At 47.9% G+C, this 22,080-nt stretch overlaps 1 protein-coding gene and 1 long non-coding RNA gene across 2 annotated transcripts in view; one reads left to right on the top strand and one right to left on the bottom strand.

Moving 5' to 3' along the window:
- Positions 1-22,080, top strand: part of MEGF11 (multiple EGF like domains 11) — a 330,203-nt gene that overhangs the window by 73,589 nt on the left and 234,534 nt on the right. The gene's annotated exons all lie outside the window — the stretch shown is intronic.
- LOC119237943 (uncharacterized) lies at positions 14,300-20,773 on the bottom strand. The gene is made up of 3 exons (XR_005123484.2): positions 20,165-20,773; positions 15,428-15,793; positions 14,300-14,497 (listed from the first exon to the last, which is right to left on the bottom strand). It is a non-coding gene; the product is annotated as an uncharacterized LOC119237943 (long non-coding RNA).

Raw genomic sequence — 22,080 nt, 5'->3', positions numbered from 1 at the left:
GGTAAACGGGACTTGGCAGTTTCCTTGGGTTCCCAATCCCTGTGGAATCATTGAGACTAAGCCAGAATGAGGTACCAGGAATAGCCCACAGAGTCCTAAGCAGGTGACCTGCCAGTCACCCAGGAGCTGAGGCAGGGATCCTGTCTGAGGGAGAGTATGGCTGCTGCCTGTGTCTCGGCATCAGGGAGGCCGTGGTCAGACCTTTAAAGGGGGAGGAGAGGTCCTTTTCTGGAGGACAGGCTGCCTTTTCCCCCCGGCAGTCTGAGGGAATGCTGATTTAATCTGCAGCAGGGGCTGTTGATTTCTGGCAACTGTCCAGGAATGTTCTCTGTGGGGAGCAGGTGACCGGGGTCTTCCCTTGTGAGAGCGCCTGTGGGTCTGGGTAGGAATGATGTATGGATTTTGGTGCTCCTAAACAGCTCACAGGCTTGGGGTTGTCTCTCTGGGCCTCACTGGACTCCTTCCTGGGGCCTGGGAGCAGAGTCAGTTATTCCTTTTCATCCTTGTGAGATCTTCATCCTGTTTTTAGTTGCACTTGGCTATTTATATATCTCACTAGGCTGACTCCAGGAAATGGACTAGTTCCTGGCCCAAAGGAGAAGCTGGAAGAGAAACTTATTGAAAAGTAATTATCTGTAATGCAGGACATATGTAAAAAGAGAGGCATTTGGTGGACAATTGGGTCCCCAATATTGCTTCGGTTGGTCAAGTGGCTAGGGCTTAGCATTTTCGGTTGGAAGTGCTCTGTGGCCTGAGAGCTCTGACAGCTAGAAAGACTGGAGGAAAAGTGTCTCAGGCCACAGAACAACCCCAAAGGGGTTGCCCCACCCTCTGCAAGGTGCCGGGGGTGGGGGTGTGTTAGCCTCATGTTGATGTTACTATATCTGATTAAGGGCAAGTTCCATGAACCCTAATGATGCTTTGAACATGTCCCTCTCCTTGTGGCCCAATGAGATGAGAGCTGTGACTGGGCAGGGACATAAAAGGAATGCAGAAGAGTCAGGCAGGCAGAATCTTATTAGACACTGAGTCTAGGATTCTGCCATTAACTCATGCGTGACCAAGGGCAAGCCCAGGCCTACTTTGGACCTCAGTTTCCTCTGGTTAAATGAGGCACATTAGTGAGTGTTCTAATAAGGTTCCAACAGACAGCACACTCAAGAATAGAGGGAGTGCTTACAAAGATGTGGGCAGAGGGTAGGGGAACATGCTTATGTGAGTGACAGTGGGCTGTTTCCAGCCCCAGGCCTGAAGGGGTGAGGAAGGGAGCTTTAGGAGAGAGGCCAGGAGTGGAGGGAGAGGGTCACTTAACAGGAGCTGGGGCCTTTAGGATGTAGCCAGCCTGAGGTGGCCCTGCAGGGTGGAGGTCTGTTCAATAGACATTTCATGCTCTTCCCTCCCATCAACTGCAGGGGATCCCAGGGGAGGGGAGGGGAGGTCAAAGTTGCTCACTGATGCTGTCCATGGAGGGCTACCTCCCATGCCACAGAGTGGCTGAAGAGTTGATGTGGGGAGCGAATGGATAACATCCAGCCCATGAGGAAGGATGGGCGGCCTTCTGGCTGGAGGGAGCAAAAGGAGGGGCAGGCATTGGTCAATTCCCACTGATGTCTGGGAGTTCTGCCCTTGCAAGAAGGGTGTCCCCCTTGCCTGCCTAGGTGGAGGTGGCAGCCATTCTCCTACTAAGCAAACTTCGTCTCCAGCCTGGCCAGGAAGAAGCGGAGGGCCATCTCGCTCGCCGCACCATCCACTGCTGCCATCCGTCACTCTGCCAGCCGCGTGAAGTAATGATAGATTAGTGCACATTAGGCCTCCCATCCTGCAGGCCTAAAAGCCGGGCCTTTACCAATCAGCGAGGGGTGAAGCAGTGTGAGGTGAGCCGGGCTCCGCATGGGGAGCTGGAGGCGCCGGGAATTAATAAGCACTTGGAGACTGCAGGGATATTGAACTCATTCCTTAAATCAATCCTTAACCAAGAAGGATGAGGAAATGAAATTTTGGACAATTAGTGGGTAATGATGACCTTGTGAAAAGAGCTATTGACAGAGGTGGTGAAGGTGGGAGAGGTGGGCGGCTGGTGGGCCAGTGGAAGAAAGTGCAAGTGGTTGTGGATCCACAGGCTTCGCCCCTCTCGAAGAGGAGAGTGGGTAGGGATGGTGTGCTCCCAGATTGAGTCTGGGGATCCTAGTAGGGGAAGCCTTGGCATGGTCTTCCTCTGGGTGACCACCAGAGACCAGCGTGGTCTTCTTACTGGGTTAGAAAAAGAGACAAGGTAGAAAGAATATGTGGAGGCCTAGATAGCATGACCCAGGGCCAATGCTGTCCCTTTACCTCCTCCACCAACTCCAGTCCCTTCTCCAGGGACCCTCACCCCATGCAGAGCACTTGGCAATGCCAAGTTAGGGTTCCTTCATCCTGGACAGACCCCAACTTCGTTTTGAGCAAAGCACCTGCAGTTCTCCCATCCTTGAGATCTCAGAGGGCTCGTGGACTTTCTCATCATCCGATGTCAGCTTCTGGTTACAGGAGCAACACCAGAGTCCCGGACATGAGAGCTTTGTTGCTCACATTGGAGGAGTCCAGCCTCCCTCCCAGCCCTGATTTTTCTGCCCTCTCGTCTTTTTGGCCTCCTCTCTAGCTGAGTATCTGTCTGGCCGCTGTCCTCCCTCCTCCCGCTTCTCTATCAATGGTGTCCCCCTGGATGCTGCAGTCACTGTGACTCCAAAGCAGCCAGGGCAACACCAGAGGCCTTTGCTTTGAAAGAGGCTTCTTCAGTGGCTTCCTCAGAAAGCACAACCTGAGAGGAATTCAGGGCATGTGTTTTATTTTTGGGGACTCTTCAGAGAGAATCTTGAGGTTTGGGAGGGAGATAGGGTTAGAAAAAAATAGGACTTGGGCAAGGAAGTGGCCTCAGGTGAAGTTCACCTTGGTCTGTTTCCCCAGGAAGGTTCTGGAGCCTGACTCACAACCCATAGTGGTTCCCTGGTGGGAGTGGCCAGCCCTTTGTTTTAGCCAGTCGTGGACTAACATCTGTCAGGAGTGGGGAATTTAACACCCCCTGGATGAGGAACTACTGAGGGCAGTTCTTGGGGGGTTGAGAGCTAGGGTGAGAGTGATGAGTCCACCTTCATTGCACATGAGGGCAAGGGCCCCAGAGTGTCCACTGCAAAGGCATTTCAGAGTCCCTGTGGCCACTCCTCTCCTTCCATAAAGGATGATGATAATCAGAATTTCTTACTTTTGTATAGCATATCACAAGCTACTGGACACTTTCAAAAAATTATCTAATTTTATTGTCATAACAACTCACTTTGCAAGAAAAGTTTGATCTCCATTTTACAGACAGGAAGCTAAAGTTCAGAAAGGCCAAAGGATGTGCTTAAAGATCACTCTTCTAGTAGACGAGGAGGCTGGAGCCTGAACCGCTGTGTTTATTCAGTTCAGATTGTCCTCCAGGGAGACTCTTCCTTGTTAGAGATCTGGTCTCTTAATGGGAGCAAAAATAGCCCTAAATAGAGCATGTTATTAGTGTCTTACTCACACTCCTCCCACCTACTGCCTTCTTAGCCAGTGTCCTCTCCAAAATGTGGGGATGTGAGAGGTTTCCACTTTTGGACTAGTTCCCTGCAGGCTGAACAACATCTGGGAGGAGATATCACCTCAGTGCCCTTTCTCACCCAGCTTTTCCTCCATCTGCCTCATCTCTCCCTAGTCCCCATTCCAATTCTTGACTCAAGTCTTGTTATTGCCACTATTATTATTGTGATCATAGGGGAGAGACCACTGCATCTTTAATGCAGCCTTTTAGTTAGAAAGATGACCAAAAGGAGCTATACTTAATTTAAAATGACAAGTTAGTTTCCTTCTGGATTTTTTTTTTTTGGCAGACAGTCCCTTAGTAAATTACATCTGACAACCCCAAATAAATTGTGCCCAAGATTTATGCTTTCTGTGGACTTGCAGAACCCAGCTCCTGAGATAGCAGAGCAAAGGGAACCACAATAAGGCCGGCTAATTGCAAAAATTATCTGTGTGTGACTTACCGGGATGGTCCAGATGCTGCCCGTCTGGCTCTTGTTCTGCCTGCCAGGGGAAGGTACTAGACGGCGCTGCCAGGGGCGTCCAACAGCCTGGTGTCAGGATGGAGCTATTCTGGTCTGGGATACCTTCTTCTCAGACATTAAACACACACACACACAAACAATAAAATGAACAAAACCGGGCAGAGAAGCTTTAGATAAGGAACCAAGGACATGGCACCTTTGAAAGTTTTCCCAAAGGAGATGTCACTGTTCGCTGGGACCGCCAGAATTTACTTTAGCTATTAGTATGGATGAATAATTATGGGCAAGCCAGCAAGTGCTGTGGGTTCATGGCAGGTTAATTGGGAATAATGGGTTTCATTCCAAACCATGAGAAATGATATTTCAGAGAGAGAGAGAGACAGAGAGAGAGAGAGAGAGAGAGAGAAAGAGAGGAGAGAGACAGAGGGAGAAGCTTTACTTGCCCTTACTGAGCCTGGTGCTGTCCTTTTCTTGCACATTTGGCTCTGCCAGTCCTGGCCAAGCCTCTAAAGGCTAAACATCTGGGGTGAGTCTTTGTTGGACAGAAGGGACGGGGAGGGGAGGGATAGGAACTGAAGCCAGAGAGATCAGGTGGCTTATTTGTAATGGCTTCTGCTTCCTGAATCCAGGATGGGCAGTGTGGCATTTAATAGTATAGCAACTGTTGTTTGAATGTCTGTGATGGGGGAGACCTCATGCAAGGTGCTAGGGACCTGGGCACTTCCATGAGACTGCACAATGGTACACAGGAGTGGTGGAAGCAGGCATTGACTGGGTCAATGCAATCCAATAGAAATTCAATGCCAACCGCAGATGCCGTCCACATTTGTAATTTTAAGTTTTCTAGTAGCCTCATTTAAAAAGGTAAAAAGGACAGGGAACATTGATTTTAATATATCTTATTTAACCCAGTATAGCCAAACAGTTATCATTTTAACATGTAATAATATAAAAATTATTATTATTTTTTAAAGATTTATTTATTTATTTATACAAGCACTGGGTACAGTCAGAAGCAAGGGAAGGTGAGAGAATTCACCAGAGCCAGAGCAGAGAACAGAACAGGCAGAGTGATGAAATACACTGCTGAGGGGAGCAGCGAATGGCAGGAGAGGTCTGCGCGCCATGTGGGACCCTCACATGGTCTGCGCGCTGGTGGCCAGGGATCCAACCAGCACTGCAAAGGCTGCAGGCAGCTTCGCAACCCAGTGCTCAATGACTGCGCCACCGGGGAGGCCCAATATAAAAATTATTAACAAAGCATTTCAACTGATAGCACATCTCAAAATCTCAATTCATACTGGTCAAATTTCAAGTGATTGTTAATGCATGTGGTTACTGTATTGGACAGCACTGGATCAGATCTCTCTCTCTCTCTCTCTCTCTCTCTCTCTCTCTCTCTCTCTCACACACACACACACACACACACACACACAGAGCTGTGTTCAAAGGAGAGACCCACAGAGTCCAGCAAGGAGGCCTGACAGTCAGGCAGTGCCTGGAGTAGTCAGAGAAATAACCATCTGAACTGTGGTCTGAAGGACAGGCAGCAGTTACCCAGTGAGGGGGCTAAGGGAAAAGTATTCCAGGCAGAGGGAACTGCAGTGCAAAAGCCCGTGGAAGGAATTGAGAAACCCACATTACCAGAATGTGGTGACCAGGACAAGAACAGCTGGAGGTAAGGCTGTGGGGGCCAGCAGGAGCTTACAGGGCCTTGGAGGCAACCTCAAGATTCTGGTCTTATCTTCCAAAGGGAGCTGAGGAGGAGTTGTAAGCAGGGAGTGACTGGGTTAAATCTTTGTTTCCTGAAGCTCACTCTGGCTGCTAAGAGGACCTTCCAGGAGGTCCATCAGTCAGCCATTGCAGACTATGGCCTGCCCAACGGGGTGCTGAAGGGGAGAGGCCACCTCAAGAGACCAGACCAACCACATTGGGGTTGCTGACTGCCTTTCCTTCCACTCCAGCCATGGGCTGAGAAGCGCCAGCGTGGAAAACTTACCTGTATTTGTAATAGATTAGTACAATTTGCTCTGCCTGGAAGTTAGGGCCCCAGATGGGTCTTTCAGCTCCACTTTCCAACTGTGCAACCTTGGACAGATCTTTCTCTTGCAAATATTCTTTCATCATAAAGGGCATGTGGACCACGGGTCTCTGAAATCTTATGCCAGTAGGATATGGTCCCCCCCCTCCACTCATGTGGTCTTGGGTTCCCACTTCCTTTGTTCTATCAGGTCGTGGACTTGGACTGTTTCTTTTTCTGCCTTCAGGGTGGGGTGGTAGTCCATCACCCTGGAGTTGTTTGCCGCTGTCAAGACACCCAGCTACATTGTGGCTCTGCCAACCAGAGCCATGTGGCTAGAAAAGCCAGAGCTGGCGCTGTGAGATAGCGTCCATATGAGGAGAGAGGATGTCCTCTGCAGCCAGAGGGGCCGTGACCAAGTCCAGTGTGTCCAGGGGAGTGAGGAGAGGATGGTGAGGATCCAAAGAGCCGCATCCTGCAGAACAATTTTTGCCTGCCCTTGCAGTGTCCTCCACCCTCGGCTATATGAGTGTAAAACCTCACTGACTTGCACATTCATTCAGCAGATATTTATCCAGGATTACTCGTGCCAGGCAGCATGCCAGGTGCTGGTGATGCTGGAGTGACTGCAGATAAGATCAGGGAAGCATCTTGGAGGATGACTTGAAGGATGAGAAGAGTAGGGAGGAGACAGAGTGGGGAGGTCTGGGGAAAGGGCCTTTCCAGGCAGAAGGGACTATAAGTACCAACATCCTGAGGTGGGCATGATCCTCATTTGCTGGAGGAACAGAGGGAATGTTCATCAGGCTGGAGCAAAGAGAACATGGAGGTTGTGATGTAAAATGAAGCCAGAGAGATCGTCAAGCCAGAGTGTGGAGGGCCTCCTACTCCTAGAAAGAAATTTGGCTTTTATTCCAATTGTGAATAGAAGACCCTGGATAGTTTTAAACAGAGCAGCAGTACGATTTTGATTTATACTTTTAAAAGCTCTTTAGTTTCTGGGTAGAGAGTAGCCTGTTTGGAAGCTTCTGCATGAGAGTGCTGGAGCATGACAAGGGCCAGAATGGTGGTGGGATTCCTGAGGCACAGTGGAGGCAGAGCTAGCAGGAATTGCTGATAGATTGGATGTTGTGGAGGAGCTAGAAATCAGTGTGACTCTAGCATCAGTAGGAATGGTGGTGTCCTCCCCACTCTGTCAAACCCTGGGACAAAGATCGGTTGAGGCCAGGGAGGGCCAAGTTCTGTTTTGTTCATGTTGAATATGAGAAGCCTGTTAGCCATCCAAGAGAGATGTCAAGTAGGCAGGTGGGCTGAAGATTCGGAGAATCGGGGTGAGGGCCCCAACTGTAAATGTGTTGTCAGTATACTGATGGTGTTTAAAGCCAGATGGATGAGAACACTCTGGGAAATGCATGCAGATTTGGAGGGATGTCACGGTGTCTTCCTCTTGCTCTGCCAAACAGGGCTTCCACTGGCACCTGGATAGTTTTGCAGAAGACACTGTCCTGGGTTCCAGCCATACCTCTTCTCCTGGGGGCAGGGGTCTACTCCCATTCCTGATGGGAGCCAAGCTTGGGTAAGGTGCCGCTGGCCTGGCAGTAGGTGGCAGGGGGGCAGGTAGAGGGGGGAGCCCACTCATTTGGTCTGAGTCTCTTCAGCATTATGGGGGCCTAACCCAGCACCCAGAGGGGAACTGGAAGCTTTTCTTCAGCTCTTTCCCTTTAAGTTCCCCTGCTTCCCTGAGCTTGGAAGAAAGTAACAGAGAGGAATGAGAGAAGAAGAGACTGAGGGAGGGCAGCGGATGGCATGGGAGAGCTATCAAGGGGGCCAGAAGGAGCCAGGGGAGCTGGTGAGAGGAAAGGGAAGGATACAGAGAAAGAAAGTTTTTTTTTCTAAAGATTTATTTATTTATGCCTACAAGAGCTGGGGTACAGGCCAGAGATGCGGGGGTGAGAGGACTCACCAGAGACAGAGTGGGGAACAGAACAGGTAGATTGACCGAAGTACACTGCTGAGGGGAGCAGTGGGCAAGACAGGAGAGGCCTGCTGCATCATGTGGGTTGCTCCCTGGCTGGCTGGGGATCGAACTCGTGCTGCAGAGACTGCTATTGCTTCATAGTGCGGTGCTTAACCTCTTGTGCCACCAGGGAGGCCCAAGAAAGTTTTGTTTTGTTTTTTAAATTCTTTTTCCCCTCCAGTGCTGGTGCGGGCAATTAGTTCCCCCTTCCTACCTAGGAAGTAAGCACCAACTCTGATCTCCTAAGAGTGGTCTGAAGCTTTGTGACAAGGTCAGCCATCCTGTGGACACCTACCTCCAGCCAGGAACTTGACCTACTCTCTCAACTCCGCTCCACCCTGCAAACAGGTAGCACACCTGTATTTCACAGATGACAGTTCTGGAAGTGTCTGGAGTGGTGGGGCTGGGGTTCAAACTTCAGCCTGCCAGATGGCAAATACAGGGCCCTGTGCTTTTCCCAACCTCTTGTTTTTTTCTTCTTAGCTGCTAAGCCCACATTCTTGCAAAATTCAGATTTATTGGAAAATATTGTTCCTGAAACGCTACGAGGTGCTGCCCTAGTTTGAGAGGATGAACCCACACATGCCCAGAGAGGGCGGCTAGCTCTCCCTAAGTCTCCCAGCCAGCTGCAGACAGAGTTCTGCAGGAAAACCTGCCTGTGCTTGTTGGACCTCTTGCCCCCAGGCCGGCTCCCTGGACGACACAGCTGTTGGCACCTGCAGTCACCTAACTGGGATTGGCAACAGATGGCCTTGGGTTCCTGGGACAGTTCCAATTTTAAATGTTCTCTCTGGTTGTCAGACAAATGTACTGCTTTTTAGTTCAGAAATTATGGAGCACCTTATGCATGGCTATAAATCCTGTCAATGCTTACAGGTTCTGGCCCAGAAAGGTATGGCCCTTAGAAAGACAGGATGGTAGTTTTTAAAAGCTGGTTAAGAAGTGTGACTGGGCTCTGAATGGGCTTTGGAAGGGTTATTGATAGAAGTTTCCCTCTGTCCAAAACTTCATAAAGCCCACAGGAGACATGACAGAGCTGGTGAGAAAGATTTAGCAGGATAAGAATTATTGTTCGCCTTATACAGATGAGGATATTAAGACTCAAAAAGTGATGCACTTGCCCAGCACCCTGGGCAAGTCAGAGGTGAAGGTAGAACTTGAAGCTGGGTTCTATAACTCATGGTTCAGTGTTTTCTCCACTACCCCATCCTCAAAAAGAAATAACTTTGGTGTAGGACCAGTAGGAATGATGTGTGCAGTCACCTGGGCTGTGCACTGCACAATTCCATTCACGTTGGCAGTGAAATGAAGAATGCCTACAGAGTTGTGCAGTGCCACTCTGGCTCCAGGGTGGATTTGCTCTTTTCTGTCCATCTACAGCATTCCTGCTTTCTGTCTTTCCTGGCACTTTTATAGCTGCTACAGGAAGGATACCCACTCCTCATCCCCAGAAGTAGGTATGAGGACTCCAGCTCAGGGTTTGTAATCTTGTTCAAGCTACATTGGACCCTACTCCAATCCAGTAAACATGCTACCAGGTATAGGTCCCTTTTCATCTGCTCACTCAGCTCACTTAGGGATAGGACAGGAGGGAAAGAGATGATCAGCCGAGGTCACATTTAGGGTTATTTCCCCCTCATATTCCCTCAACCCCCACATGCATCTCCAGAATTAAAACTGTGGCATGAGTTCTTCTAAATATGACACATCTGCTCCTCTTGTGCAGGTAGGGAGAATTTATAGGTGAGAAACCAGCAGACTGATCTCCACTCTGCTCCAGTGGTCAGACTGCAGCTGATTGATGCCCCGTGCAGCACACAGCCTGGATGGCTCCTTTTTATAGGCTCCGCCCGCCTTCCCATAACTCAGGAGGAAGGCTGTAAATCCTCAGGGGCGGCACACCAATCCTCTATGAGCACAACCACCTGGAGTTCCTGGCAGGTCCCTCTCTCCAGCTCTACATCTCATTGTCAAGGCAGTTGCGAGCAGAGGGGACGTGCCCAGAACAGGGAGCCCGGAGATCTGGCCAGCTCGGAAGCTCCAGGCTGGAAGGGGCCTCTAAAGGTTACTTGGTCTGACAAATGTTTAGCCTCTGCATTCCTTCTGCAGATGGGGAGCTTACTATCCATCAGCCCATCCATCTTTGGGGAGTTCTTGCATTTCAGTTCACAAGCTCTTCTTTCAAGCTGGAAACATTTCCATCTTATTTCTCTTCCTTGGGGTCAAACAGAAGAAACCTAAAGATAGAGTAATGGTTGTGTTTAACTTCTCTGCTAGCTGCAGAACCCAGCTCATTTAATTTTCACTATAACAAATCAGTTTTATATAACAAAAAATGTTCTAGTGGCTCAATATTAAATCAAGATGCAATGAACCTGGATGGGAGGACATAAGCCATCTGCTCTTCTCCCTCCTGCCCCTGCTCCCACCACAGATGTGACAATCACAGAAAATATGAGTGGCTAGAGGCTCTGGCACCTGTGCCTCAATGTTCCCTTTGTTTTAGCCTTTGTTGAATCCAGTGGTTTCAAACTTTAGCACATATGAACATTGTTACAGGGTTGTATTCAACCATATATATATATGAATTTTTGTGGGTGATTTGCAAGGGTAGGAGTTAGTCATGCTGGATCTCTCCCCTATATATAGGAGGTATAGTTTTTATTATTAAATTTCTCTCTGGCCTTTTCTCCTATTGAACTTAATCTTTACCAAGATATGATTCTATCATGTTTTGTTTTAAAATTCATTTCCATTCCTTTAAAAAATATTTTCTTTTTTTTCCTTTTCTGTTGAGGAATAATTTACAAGCAGTAAAATGTATAAATCTAATGCCACAGGAACTAGGGGAGCAAAGCGCTCCCCTCTGCTGATAGATGGGTTGATAGATGAATTTTTACAAATGGATATACTTGGGTGGCCCTCCCCACCCCCATCAAGATATAGAATATTTTTATTATCCTGAGGGATTACTCATGCCATTTTTCAGTCAATACCATTTCCTGTCCCAGAGATGATTCTCATCTGTTGCTTCTGTTGCCATATGTAAGCTCTGCTTGTTCTTGAACCTTGTCTGAATGGAATTGTCCAGTTAGCACTCTGCACCTGGCTTCTTGAGCTTGGTGTAATGCCATGTTGTTACCTGTGGCAATGGCTCCATCTTTTATAGTGCTGTATAGTTTTCCCAAAGCTACACAATTTAAAGGCAATGACTGTGGACCATCCTCTCTCTCAGTCTCTCTTTTTAAGTCTAAATAATTTTTGCTGTGATAAAGTATACATAACGTAAAATTTACCATTTAACGGTTTTTAAGTATACAGTTCAGTGGCATTAGGATACATTCACATTGTTATATACCCATTACTACCACTGGGCTGTTTTTTATTTAAAAAATTGCCTGGTTGTCTCCTAACTCCTTTTCTAGTCTCACACCTTACTTCTCAGGAGGTCAGTGCTGATCCCTCATCTCTGCTCCCCTAGCTCCTGTGGCATTTACCACAGTGTAGTTCAGTGTTTCCACATTGCAGACTGTGAGAGGGTCATAGAATCAATTCACTGGGCCCCAAATCACATTTTTAAAATAAGAAAATAGAAAATAGTTGATTGCCTATGTGTGGTAAAGGTAAAAGAACTTTGTGGAACTTTTGTTTCTATTTTACACATCTATGCACATACATATTTGTGTGTAGCAGCGAATGGTATCAGCTTTCTTGATTCTTACTTCATACTTCTTTTCTAAAGTGTGGAAGCCCCGGGTGTCATTGCTGGTGTTGATGGTCTGTGAAGGCACTTGTGTATTTCCCAAAACCAGTGATTGGTTCATAATAGCTGCTCCCCAAATATGTGCAATTAAGAGAGGGGATGGGTGTCCTTCCAAGCAGCCACTCCTCCAGCTTCCTAGATTCTTCCTCAGAGAGGTGATCTCAAGTCTTCTCAGCCTGATCTCAACCCCGTATGGACTCTTACCTCTCTGTTTGACTTGGACTCCAGCCTCCAACAACATCTGGTCCAACCTTTGCAGGGAGAGTGGGGCTGCCATAACCCTCATTTAAAACACATCCATTGAGAAATAGATGGAGGTGTCATTGTTAACTTTACTAGTGAAATATTCTTCTGTTGAGTTTTCTGCCATGGAATACTCCTGTGCTTTCTTCCCTCATCTGGTTGCTGCATCTTTCCCCATCCAGGGCTGTGCTGTTGATATTTTGGATCAAAAGTGTAGCCCCTTACATCCATCCATGTTACATTTCATCTTCTCTCATTCATTCCATTGCTCCAGCCTGTCAAGATCTTTTGAGATCCTCATCCAACTCTGTCAGATTTCATGTTATTCAAGGATCTGTGAGCCTGTAATATAGGTGTTTGTGAAAGTCATTGAGAAATGAGTTGAAGAACCTAGGCCTGGATTGGGGGCAAGCCCTGTGACCACAAGCCAACTTCAGGAGGGTGGGGCTCTCCTTGTCAGTCTGTGCAGGCTCACTCCCCTCTGCCTGGACCACTTCTACCCAACACCTGTGTGGCTGGTCCTTCTCCTCTGGCCTCTGCTCAGACCTCACCTTTTCACTGAGGTCTTCCAGACCATTCTATTTCAAATTGCAATTACCTCTACCAACTCTGGCATTCCATGACCAGAGTTTGTTTCCATGCTTGCTGTAATACTTATCACCACATAATATATACTTTTTATGTCTAATTTTCATCTATCAATCATCTATTTTAATTGAGGTAGCATTGCTTTACAATACTGCATTTGATTTAGAGGTGGTATCTATTTTCTTAATCATCTTTTCTTCCCCACAAGAATATAGGGGACTCAAGGTCAAAGGGGTGCATATTTGTAGTAGTGTGCATGTGTGTGTGTGTGTGTGCACGCATGTGTGTGTGAGTGTCCTTTTAGTGCCTAGGACAGTGCCTTGACACTCAACAAGTACTTGTTGAATGAGTGAATGACATTACTAATTATATTTCTATCTTACCCATATGGATGTTGTATTAGCAGTGAGTTCAACTGCAAATAAAAGATTTCCCCACACCAGTTCAAATATTTTAAACAAACAGAGGTATTTATTTCTCACATGGCAAGGTTTCTGGTGGTTGAGTAGCTGAGGTTGGCAAAATGGCTCCACCGTGTCCTAACGATCTAAGCTTTTTATCCCCTCTGACTCTGCCATGCCTGGCCATTTCCTCATGGTTACAAAACAGCTTCTGCACCCTTAGGTATCACATTTATGTTCCAGGCAGGAAGTGGGGAGAGAAGGAGGCTTTTCTTCAGAAGGCTTTGTCCTTTTATTTAGGAGAGTTCTCCCTAGCCAATTTCTTGATACACTGCCTCACCAGAGCAGTGACATTGCCACCCTCACACTAATCACTGGCCAAGGGCGATGAGATCACTAATCTTATCTCATCCTTTGGGACTGGTGCTTCTCTTGAGGTGAAAGAGTCTCCATCCATCATATAAGCAAATTGGAGTTCCATTAGCAAAGAAAAATGGGGAAAGGAATGGCTGTATCATGAAAGATACCCTATTGAAAGTCTTTCAGAAGATTCCTTAGGCTATCTTCTGCCTTTTCCTGATCTGGAAGAACTGTGGTTAGTCTAACTGGCATTGTCCTCAGGGAGCTGGTATTAGGTCCTAGTGACCACTGTGCTTTCTTCTAGGGCCTCGCTGGCCTTCCTCCACTCACCTTATGGAATCCAACTCAGGATTCTTCTTGTCAAAGCTCTGCCCAAAGGGCACCACTCACCAAGACCTGTGACAGGTCCACCCTGTGGTCTGGCATGTCACCGTGGTTCCTCTAGGACTAGTACCTGGGTCTGCATCTTGTCTCTTCTGTCCTCTTATGTACTTGAGGTCACTGAGTGTCCAGCTGTGGTATGGGATGTGTCTGGATTGTGCAGAAGATGAGTCTATAGTGACCACAGTTGCAGAACAAGTCAGGATCCTGAAAAACCTAGAAGGATTTCATCTCCAAACTTTAAAAGGATGGATTTGAAGCACCATCAGTGACCCCACGCCTCAGGACAGGGGACGACTTATTCATTTCTGGGGTTATTAGTCCTTCTTGGGCTCTGGGGCTTCTGGGCACAGCTCAGGGTGGGGTGGGGTGGGGGGAGGATGGAAAGAAGTGATTCAGGATGGGCTCAGTGGATAATAGGAGAACGGGATCCACTGTGCATTGTCACTAACTCACCCGCCCTGTGCCCCCATCACTCAGCCGATGCTCTCCAGAGCCCCATGCCTTGTACAACATTGTCCTCACTCCTTGACAGTGGAGGGATGGACCTGCCCCTGGAAGTAGTGAGTTCCCCATCACTGGATATTTTTAAGTAGAGGCTCTGCATCCAGTGGGCTGGAGTATTTCAGGCAGGTTCTTGCAGATGCATGGAGCTCCTTGCTGTGGAAAGAACACAGGACTGCTAACTCCATGGCCTGGGAGTTGCTAGAGGATTGTTAGAGGTTTGTTATGCCCATAGAAACTCTCATAAATCTGACAGATTTAGAATCATTGCTCAAACTAAGTTGAAACCCATGGAACGTCTCTGCAAGGTCAAGTCTCAAAGAATAAATTCAAACCTCATTCAGAAAATTGGACTAAGTTTGAATTTTAAGCCCTAAACAACAGTTTAAAATGAATCACTTAGGAGGCAGGGCATTAAATCCCACTCCCAGCTTTATTGAGTTATAATTGACATATAAGTTTGTATAAGTTTAAGATGTCCAATGTGATGATTTTATACATGAGTGTATTGTGAAATGATTACCACAGTAGGTTAGTTAACACTTCCCTCACCTCACATAGTTACCTTTATGTGTGTGTATGTGGTGAGAACATTTGAGATTTCTCAAATGCTAAGATTTACTCTTAGCGACTTTCAAACATATAGTATAGAGCTAACTAAAGGTACCACGCTGTGCATTGGATCTCCAGAACTTATCTATCTTGTATCTGGATTGTTGTAACCTTCTGATCAACATATTCCCATTTCCCTACCCCCGGCCCGGCAATCGCCATTCTAATCTCTCTTTCTATGAGTTTGATGTTTTGGAGTCCATGTATAAATAGGTTCACATGGTACTTGTCTGTCTCTGATTTATTTCATTTAGCATAATGCCTTCAGAATTGATCCACATTGTTGCAAATGGTAGGATTGCCTTCTTTTTATGGCTGAATAATATTCACCATATAGATATCTACATTCACATCTGTATCTGCACCTGTAATTTATCACATTTCCTATATCCATTCACCTGTCCTTGGACACATGTTCCTTCCTTGTCTTGGTCATTGTGAATCATGCTGCAGTAAACATGGAGGTACACTTACCTCTTCAAGATGGTGGTTTTACTCCTCCAGGTTATACCAAGAAATAAGATTGCTGGATCGTATGGCAGTTCTACTTTTAAAGTTTTGAAGAAAAAAAATAATGTTTTCATATAGATAACTGTTTTCTGTAGTGGCAGTCCCAATTTACATTCAATCAACAGTGCTCCTTTTTCTCCATATCCTCATCAACACTTGTTATTTTTTGCCTATTTGATGATGGCCAGCCTGCCAGGTGTGAGGAGATAGATATCTCATTGTGGTTTTGATTTGCATTTCCCTGATAATTAGTGATGTTGAGTTTCTTCTCATGTGGCTGTTGGCCATTTAGATGTCTTCTTTGGAAAGGTGTCTCTTTAGGTCCTTTGCCTGTTTTGAAATAGGATTATTGTTATTTTTGTTATTTTGCTCTGAGTTGTATGAGTTCCTCATATATTTGAATATTAACCCTTTATCAGATATGTGACACTTATTCCCAGCCTATGAAGAATATATAAAAAGAGATGCAATTTGAATATGTCTGAAAAGGTAGAGTTGAGAAGGTATAGGGTGGAAGATTAGAAATATCTAGATGGAAATTGGAGCTGGTTGTCTGGCATGTTTTAAAACATGGGTTCTTGCTTGAGTGGGGAGTGCCATAGAAACAGGCCTCTCTCTGAAGGGGAAGTTTTAGCACTGAAAGCGAAGGGAATATTTGAGGAGCAGTGATTTTTCCACTGTTTATCTTATGGGGGCTGGTGGGGTCCATGCTTATTAAACCTGGCTGCCTGTTAGGATCCTGGATCCACATTCAAAGGCTGGCATCCTGAACCCCGGCTCTGGATCCTCTCACCTATGGGGTTAGGTGGGGGCCCAGGAACCTGGACCTTGTAAGATCTCCTTTCTCCTATGTTACCCCAGATGATTCTGGTATGCAGTCAGGTCCAGGAGCTTGATTCAGAGGTGGGGTGCAAAGGGCTGTCACTCCCCAAGGGAAGCAGCTATTGCCAAAATCTGGCATCGCTCAGTCCTGTTTTCAGTCCGAGGGATAGAGCAGACAGGCTTTGAGGAAGCTGCTAGGCTATTCCAGATGATTCCATCTGATTGGAAGAGGAGGGTGTGTTTCATGAAGCCTGCCTTTGGAGAAGGAGAATTTTTAAATGGTAGGCTGCATTTTAGCAGGAATCTAGAAAACTTAAATAAGGGACCAGGAAAATGAATATAAGAAAGTGAAAATCAAAATCAACAAAAAACTATGAACCAGAGACACTTTTTGGGGGGTGGGGGGCGGGAGGGGAAGGATTGGGGTCAGAATGGGGCGTTTGCAATTGTATGGGGGAATATAAAAATAAAATTTAAAAAAAAAAATAAACCAAATTTCATTAGCTTTCCTCACAAAGCTCCTGACTATTGACTCTGCACACAAGAAATTCCTGTGGGTGACACCACCTGGGGACTTGCCAATGTCCCCTACAGTCCTAGTTAGAGGGACAAAGAAGATGCAGTGCTTAAGAATGACAGTCTAGATATTAAGTCCCTTTTCTGGCAATGTATTTATCAAAAATGAATCTTTGGAATCTGCAGCCACACGCATTTTCAGCCCATTTGCAAGTCGTTCACGCAAGCAAGTATTTCATCCAACAAATGGGAAAAGCTGTGTCTCACCCAGAGAGCAAAACATTTCAGAGGAGCAGCAGCGGGAGGTATATCCGTGGATTAATTTAAAATAAAATCCTATTCCTGTGTTCCCATTACCACCTCGGAGTCTGGCGTGTATGTACAACCTCACACCCCTCTTTCATTTAAAATTAAAAAAAAAATACTCTGCAACAAAACTTTAACCTTCCCTTTAGAAACCGGCCCAAAAGGTCAGAGCTGTGCTCCTGCAGATTTCCTGGGCTCAGCTGGGAACTGATTAAAGCTGCCAGCCCTGGCTTGTCAGCTTTGTCAGAGACAACTATATAAATTCTTTGTTATTCACTTTGCTGTATATTATAAATATATTTATCTTCCTCCGTCAGGCATCTTCAGGACAGGTGCTGGGGGCTGGGAGTCCCGCTGAAGTGCTTCCAACAATGTCCTCTCGAGTGACAATAGTGCAGGGAATGGGGGCAGAGATGGCAGGAGATTCCAGGCCCAGAGTTGCTGCCGGGTGGTGGGTGGGGACACTGGGGGACTAGAGAGAATACTTGGCACAAAGCCTTGCACATTGTAGGTGCCCCCCCAGGAATTGATTTCCTGTGGCCAGTTTGGCGGGATCTGGTAGCTGCTGTGACACATGATATGGGATGAATAAAAGGTGTGATGGTGGGAGAGGACGCTTGTGCCTCTTCCCTCTCTTTGACAAGTTCCGGCCAAGTTGGGTTTTCTTTTTCTCATTCAAAGACTTGTTCTGTTCTACCAGTTGGGAGTGGATGAGCTGGCTCGCTCGGGAGCCTGAGCAGGGCGGGTGGCAGTGTTGTGCGTGGCGATGTCCCTGTGTATGACAACACGTGCCTTGTCTGTGTACATGTGTCTTCCTGCGCAGGATGAAAAGGGTGTTGGCCTCATTTCCACTAATGGGGAGTCATAAGGCTCAGGGAGGTGCCAAGACTTTACCATAGTCACAGGATCTGGAAGGAGCATGGGGCTGGCTCAGAGTCTTTTCCCGGGTCTCCCACCTCAGCATGTGAAGAAAGGTGGGAGTCTTGAGAGGCAGGAGCTCACGCTGGCCGCCTCTGACTCATGGCCTAATGGGAGGGATGGGGCTGGGCCTTCATGGGGCTCCCTTCACTGCCCTCTGGCTCTATATCCTTAGGCAGACCGTTTCTTCTGGTTGAACACATTTCTCCAGATACAGGATTTGTGAGTGTGAGAAGAAAGCACACCCCGAAGACAGGATGGGATGTAGACAGAGGTGAAGGGGCCAGGGCCCATCTATTCACGCCCTTGCTGATGTCCTCCAGTCTGGTGGCCTTAAGTAGCATCTATTAGCTGGAGACCACTCCCGAATGTTTCATTTCAGCCTTGGCTTTATCCATACCTTCCAGAATTGTGTTTCTCCCTTCCTACTCAATCTCCATGTGGATGTCTAGTAGACACCAGAAATTTAACATGCCCAAACCTGATCTCCACCACAGCCTGCCCCTCCTACAACCTTCCCCACTTCATAGACTCAAACTAAGAAACTGAAAAGTCATCCTTTATTCTTCTCTTTCTTTCACATTCCTCTGCAGCTCTCAGCAAATTCTGTTGATTTTTCTTTTGATATGTAGTCCAAATCTGATTTCCTCTCCCTACCTTCACTGCTTCCTCCTGGCATAGCCACATCATATCTCTCCTGGCAATTGCCTCCCCACTGACCCACCCCACCTCCAGTTTCCACCTTCTCTCTACTCTGAATTCCTTCCATGGTGACCACAGCTTTTACAAATAATGATGGAGGAGGGTGATGGTGCCCCAGAGTAGAGCAGGGCTTGCTCCTTCCCACTTGGGACCCCTTGAGGAAGCTGCTGGGTCAGATGTCTTGTGCTTGTCCGTGCTTTGGGGACACATCTGGTCCCCTCAGCATATGTGGCCTGGACTCCCAGATTCTTCCTTTTGGAAGTAGTTCAGAGGCCCCGAACCAACTTTCTGCTCAGTATGCGGACTTCTCACAGCAGCCCTGGACAGGACCCTGCAGCTTTGGCTCAGACACCTTCGCTGCCAGGATCTCCTGAGCCTTGCTGGTTCTGATAGCTCCTAGCATCTTCTGCATGCTGGTTCTATAGTACTCTGTGGAATGTTTGAGACTGAACATCATTCCCTTACCACAACACCGCCTCTTCAGAGGACTTCAAATTGCAGAATCAGTGTTCCAGCAACCTCTCCCCAGCACCTTGGGGGTCACTGGTTCCAACACTTCAGGGAGCCTCACCCTCCATGACTCAGGCCTCTCTGAGAGTCAGACACAATTGGTGGCCCATGTTGCACCCCTTTGCTCTGCCACCTCTCCCTGTGTCAGACCAGTAGGGAGAAAATGCTGCTGCCTGTGTCAAGGCTGCTGCTGGCCCCTGTTTGTTGTCCTCAGTGCTCTCTGGCCTTTAAGATCCCCAGCTATTGACTAAGACAGGAAATGTGAGTGCTTTCTGGCATGAGGTTCACAATGGCCTGGAGCTCCGATCTCTGATCTCTGGATGGTCTGCCCAGCTTCTTTCCTGTTCTACTCTCCCTGCCCTCACCTTGAGGCTGATACAGGCAAAGGTTTCAGCTGAGGGGCTCTCTCCTGTGATCCTGCCTCTGAGCTTTTTCTGAGAGAGTGGGACATGGCTGTGCATTGCCACCCACCTGATGAGAGCACAGGGCAGTGACCTGTGACTGGTAGGCTCTGGTGAAAGACCAGCACAGTGAGCACTGAGTGGGTTGAGGTCCCACGCAGGTCCTGCCCATTAGTCCCACTTGAGCTGCCTCATTTTTCACATCTATCATCTTCGTGATCTCTTCTACCTTTAACATTGGACTCTGTGATTCCAATTTGATCCCTGGGTTCTCCTGAAGGATCTTGTTGGCTGTCAGAGAACTTGAAAGTTACCTGGGGAAAGACTATGATGGGGAGTTTCCATGGCGGGGTGGCGTGGGTGGGGGGTGGTGGTGAAGAGAGACAGAAGAGAAAGAGAGAGAGATTGAGATTTGAGACTGAAATATTGAAATACTTCATACTGGTTGGTAAATAGCTGAGTTGCTTTCCCAGGTCCCTGAGGAACGGTTACCTGCCCACCACCCCAGTGTCTCCCCAGGACTCACCCCCACTGAGACCACATCAAGATCCTTCGACTTAGAGGCATACAGGAGGGAGGGCAATTGGTCAGTTCCTCAGCCCCACCAGTTGTTCCGATTTTAACCATCACTCCAATTGTGTGTCTTTTTCTGGCAGATTCCCAACAGAGAGGTAACATTTTAGAGGTGTCTGTTTCTCACATCCCCCCAGCACTTTGCCTCATATTCTAGGAAAATAAATATGATCCCAGTAAATAAAAATTAATAACCGCATCTTTATGCCAGGGAGTTGGAGGCAGTCTAACATTGGAATCCTTTTAAAATCCCTGGATTATTTACAACCCAGATGTTGACAGATGCTAGATTGGATATTTGAGTCTGTGGGCTTTTCCTTTCCTGTCTTCTCTGAAGACTCTGTGTGCTGATTAATTCCGTAGCCCCTTGGCTCTTGGGGGCAAACACTGTTTGCCACTGATTCTGGAGAAGATGGCTGTGAGCCAGACTGACTTCAGTGCAGCGAGACGGAGAGAGAGGGAGCAGGAGCAGGGAGGAGGGAGGGAAGAGAAAGGAGCTCACAACAGTTCAGGTGTTAAACTGCTGAGGTGGAAAATTGCTCTGACAGTTATGATGTTGTTGTTTTGGGTAGCAGGGGTTACACTATCATTTACTCCAGCCACGCCTGCTGGTGCTGCTGGTGTCACACAAAGGGGCTCATTATGAGGTGTCAGAGCAGGAGGGTTGCTTGTTGTGGGAGAAGCAGGCCACTGGGGCACTAGTGAGTCACCCAGTTTAAGGGGTGGCCGTTCTCAGGGAGAGGGGCTGGCAGGTGGCTGAGCATTGTTCCCTGGAGCTGCTGATACCCACCACCAGAGCCAGAACTGGAACCCAGAGCCAGCCAGTGGGAGGAGGGGAGCTGGCATTTAGGGAGCATCTTCTATGGGCGAGGCCCTGTGCCAGGCGCTTGATATGCCTGGGATCCCGTTACCTTATCTGCCACTTGCCAGGTGAGGTGACTGAGGTTTGGAGAGAAGCGGCAGATTGCTCAGGAAGCAAGCTCAGCAGGAAAAACAGTACAGGGGCTTGAGCCCACTCTCTGGACTCCATAGTCCCAGATCCATTACTTCTCAATGCTCCAGGTTCTTCCTGAAACCTAGGTGAGAAGTGGCTCCTCTGTACCTGGGCGCACCTGGGGGTCATATATGATGGCCAAAGAAACAAAGTGCTTCTTGAGATCACACCATGGGCATTTCATCAAGCCAAAGTGAACCTGCTTCACTCTTTTCATCTGCCCATCCACTGAAGAGCTTTTATCAATCACCTGTTTGCTGCAAGTCAGTGCTGTGGGGAACATGGATGCCAAATAAATAAGGGCCCTGTCCCCTGAAGAATTGAAAGCCTGGGTGGAAAGCAGCAGGCCTGAGTAGAGAGGACAGTGTCTGTGTCAGAGATTCCCCACAGAAGATGGTGGGGTAGGGTGCGGGGAGAGGCAGGGAGTGAGGGCTGGAGGTGTCCTGGACAAAGGAAGGGGGAGCGCCCCATCAGGGAGGTGATTCCAAGCACACAGAGGATCAGCCTGTGGGCAGGGGTTTCCCCGGGGAGGAGTGATCTCCTCTAAGGTCTGGATTTCCTCTGGTATGGCCTGTTCCTGGGGGGACCCATGCCCTGGGGCCCAGACTGCTGCCAATTGGGCTCACTAGCCCCTGGGGTATGCGCTGTTCAAAAGTGATGGGGGCCCTCCCCCGTGGCGCAGTGGTTGAGCGCTGGGTTGCGAAGCTGCCCGCAGCCTCTGCAGCGCCGGTTGGATCCCCGGCTGCTCCCCGGCCACCAAAGGAGGGTCCCACATGGTGCACAGACCTCTCCTGCCGCCCGCTGCTCCCCTCAGCAGTGTTCTTTGGTCCTTCTGCCTGCTCTGCTCCCCGCTCTGGCTCTGGTGAATTCTCTCA

The sequence above is a fragment of the Talpa occidentalis genome, unplaced genomic scaffold (genome assembly GCF_014898055.3).
Source record: "Talpa occidentalis isolate TD23 unplaced genomic scaffold, MPIMG_talOcc4v2.1 talOcc4.11, whole genome shotgun sequence".
Lineage (NCBI taxonomy): Eukaryota > Metazoa > Chordata > Mammalia > Eulipotyphla > Talpidae > Talpa > Talpa occidentalis.
Note: the sequence above shows the minus strand (reverse complement) of the source record. Positions and strands in the feature narration are given on the sequence as shown.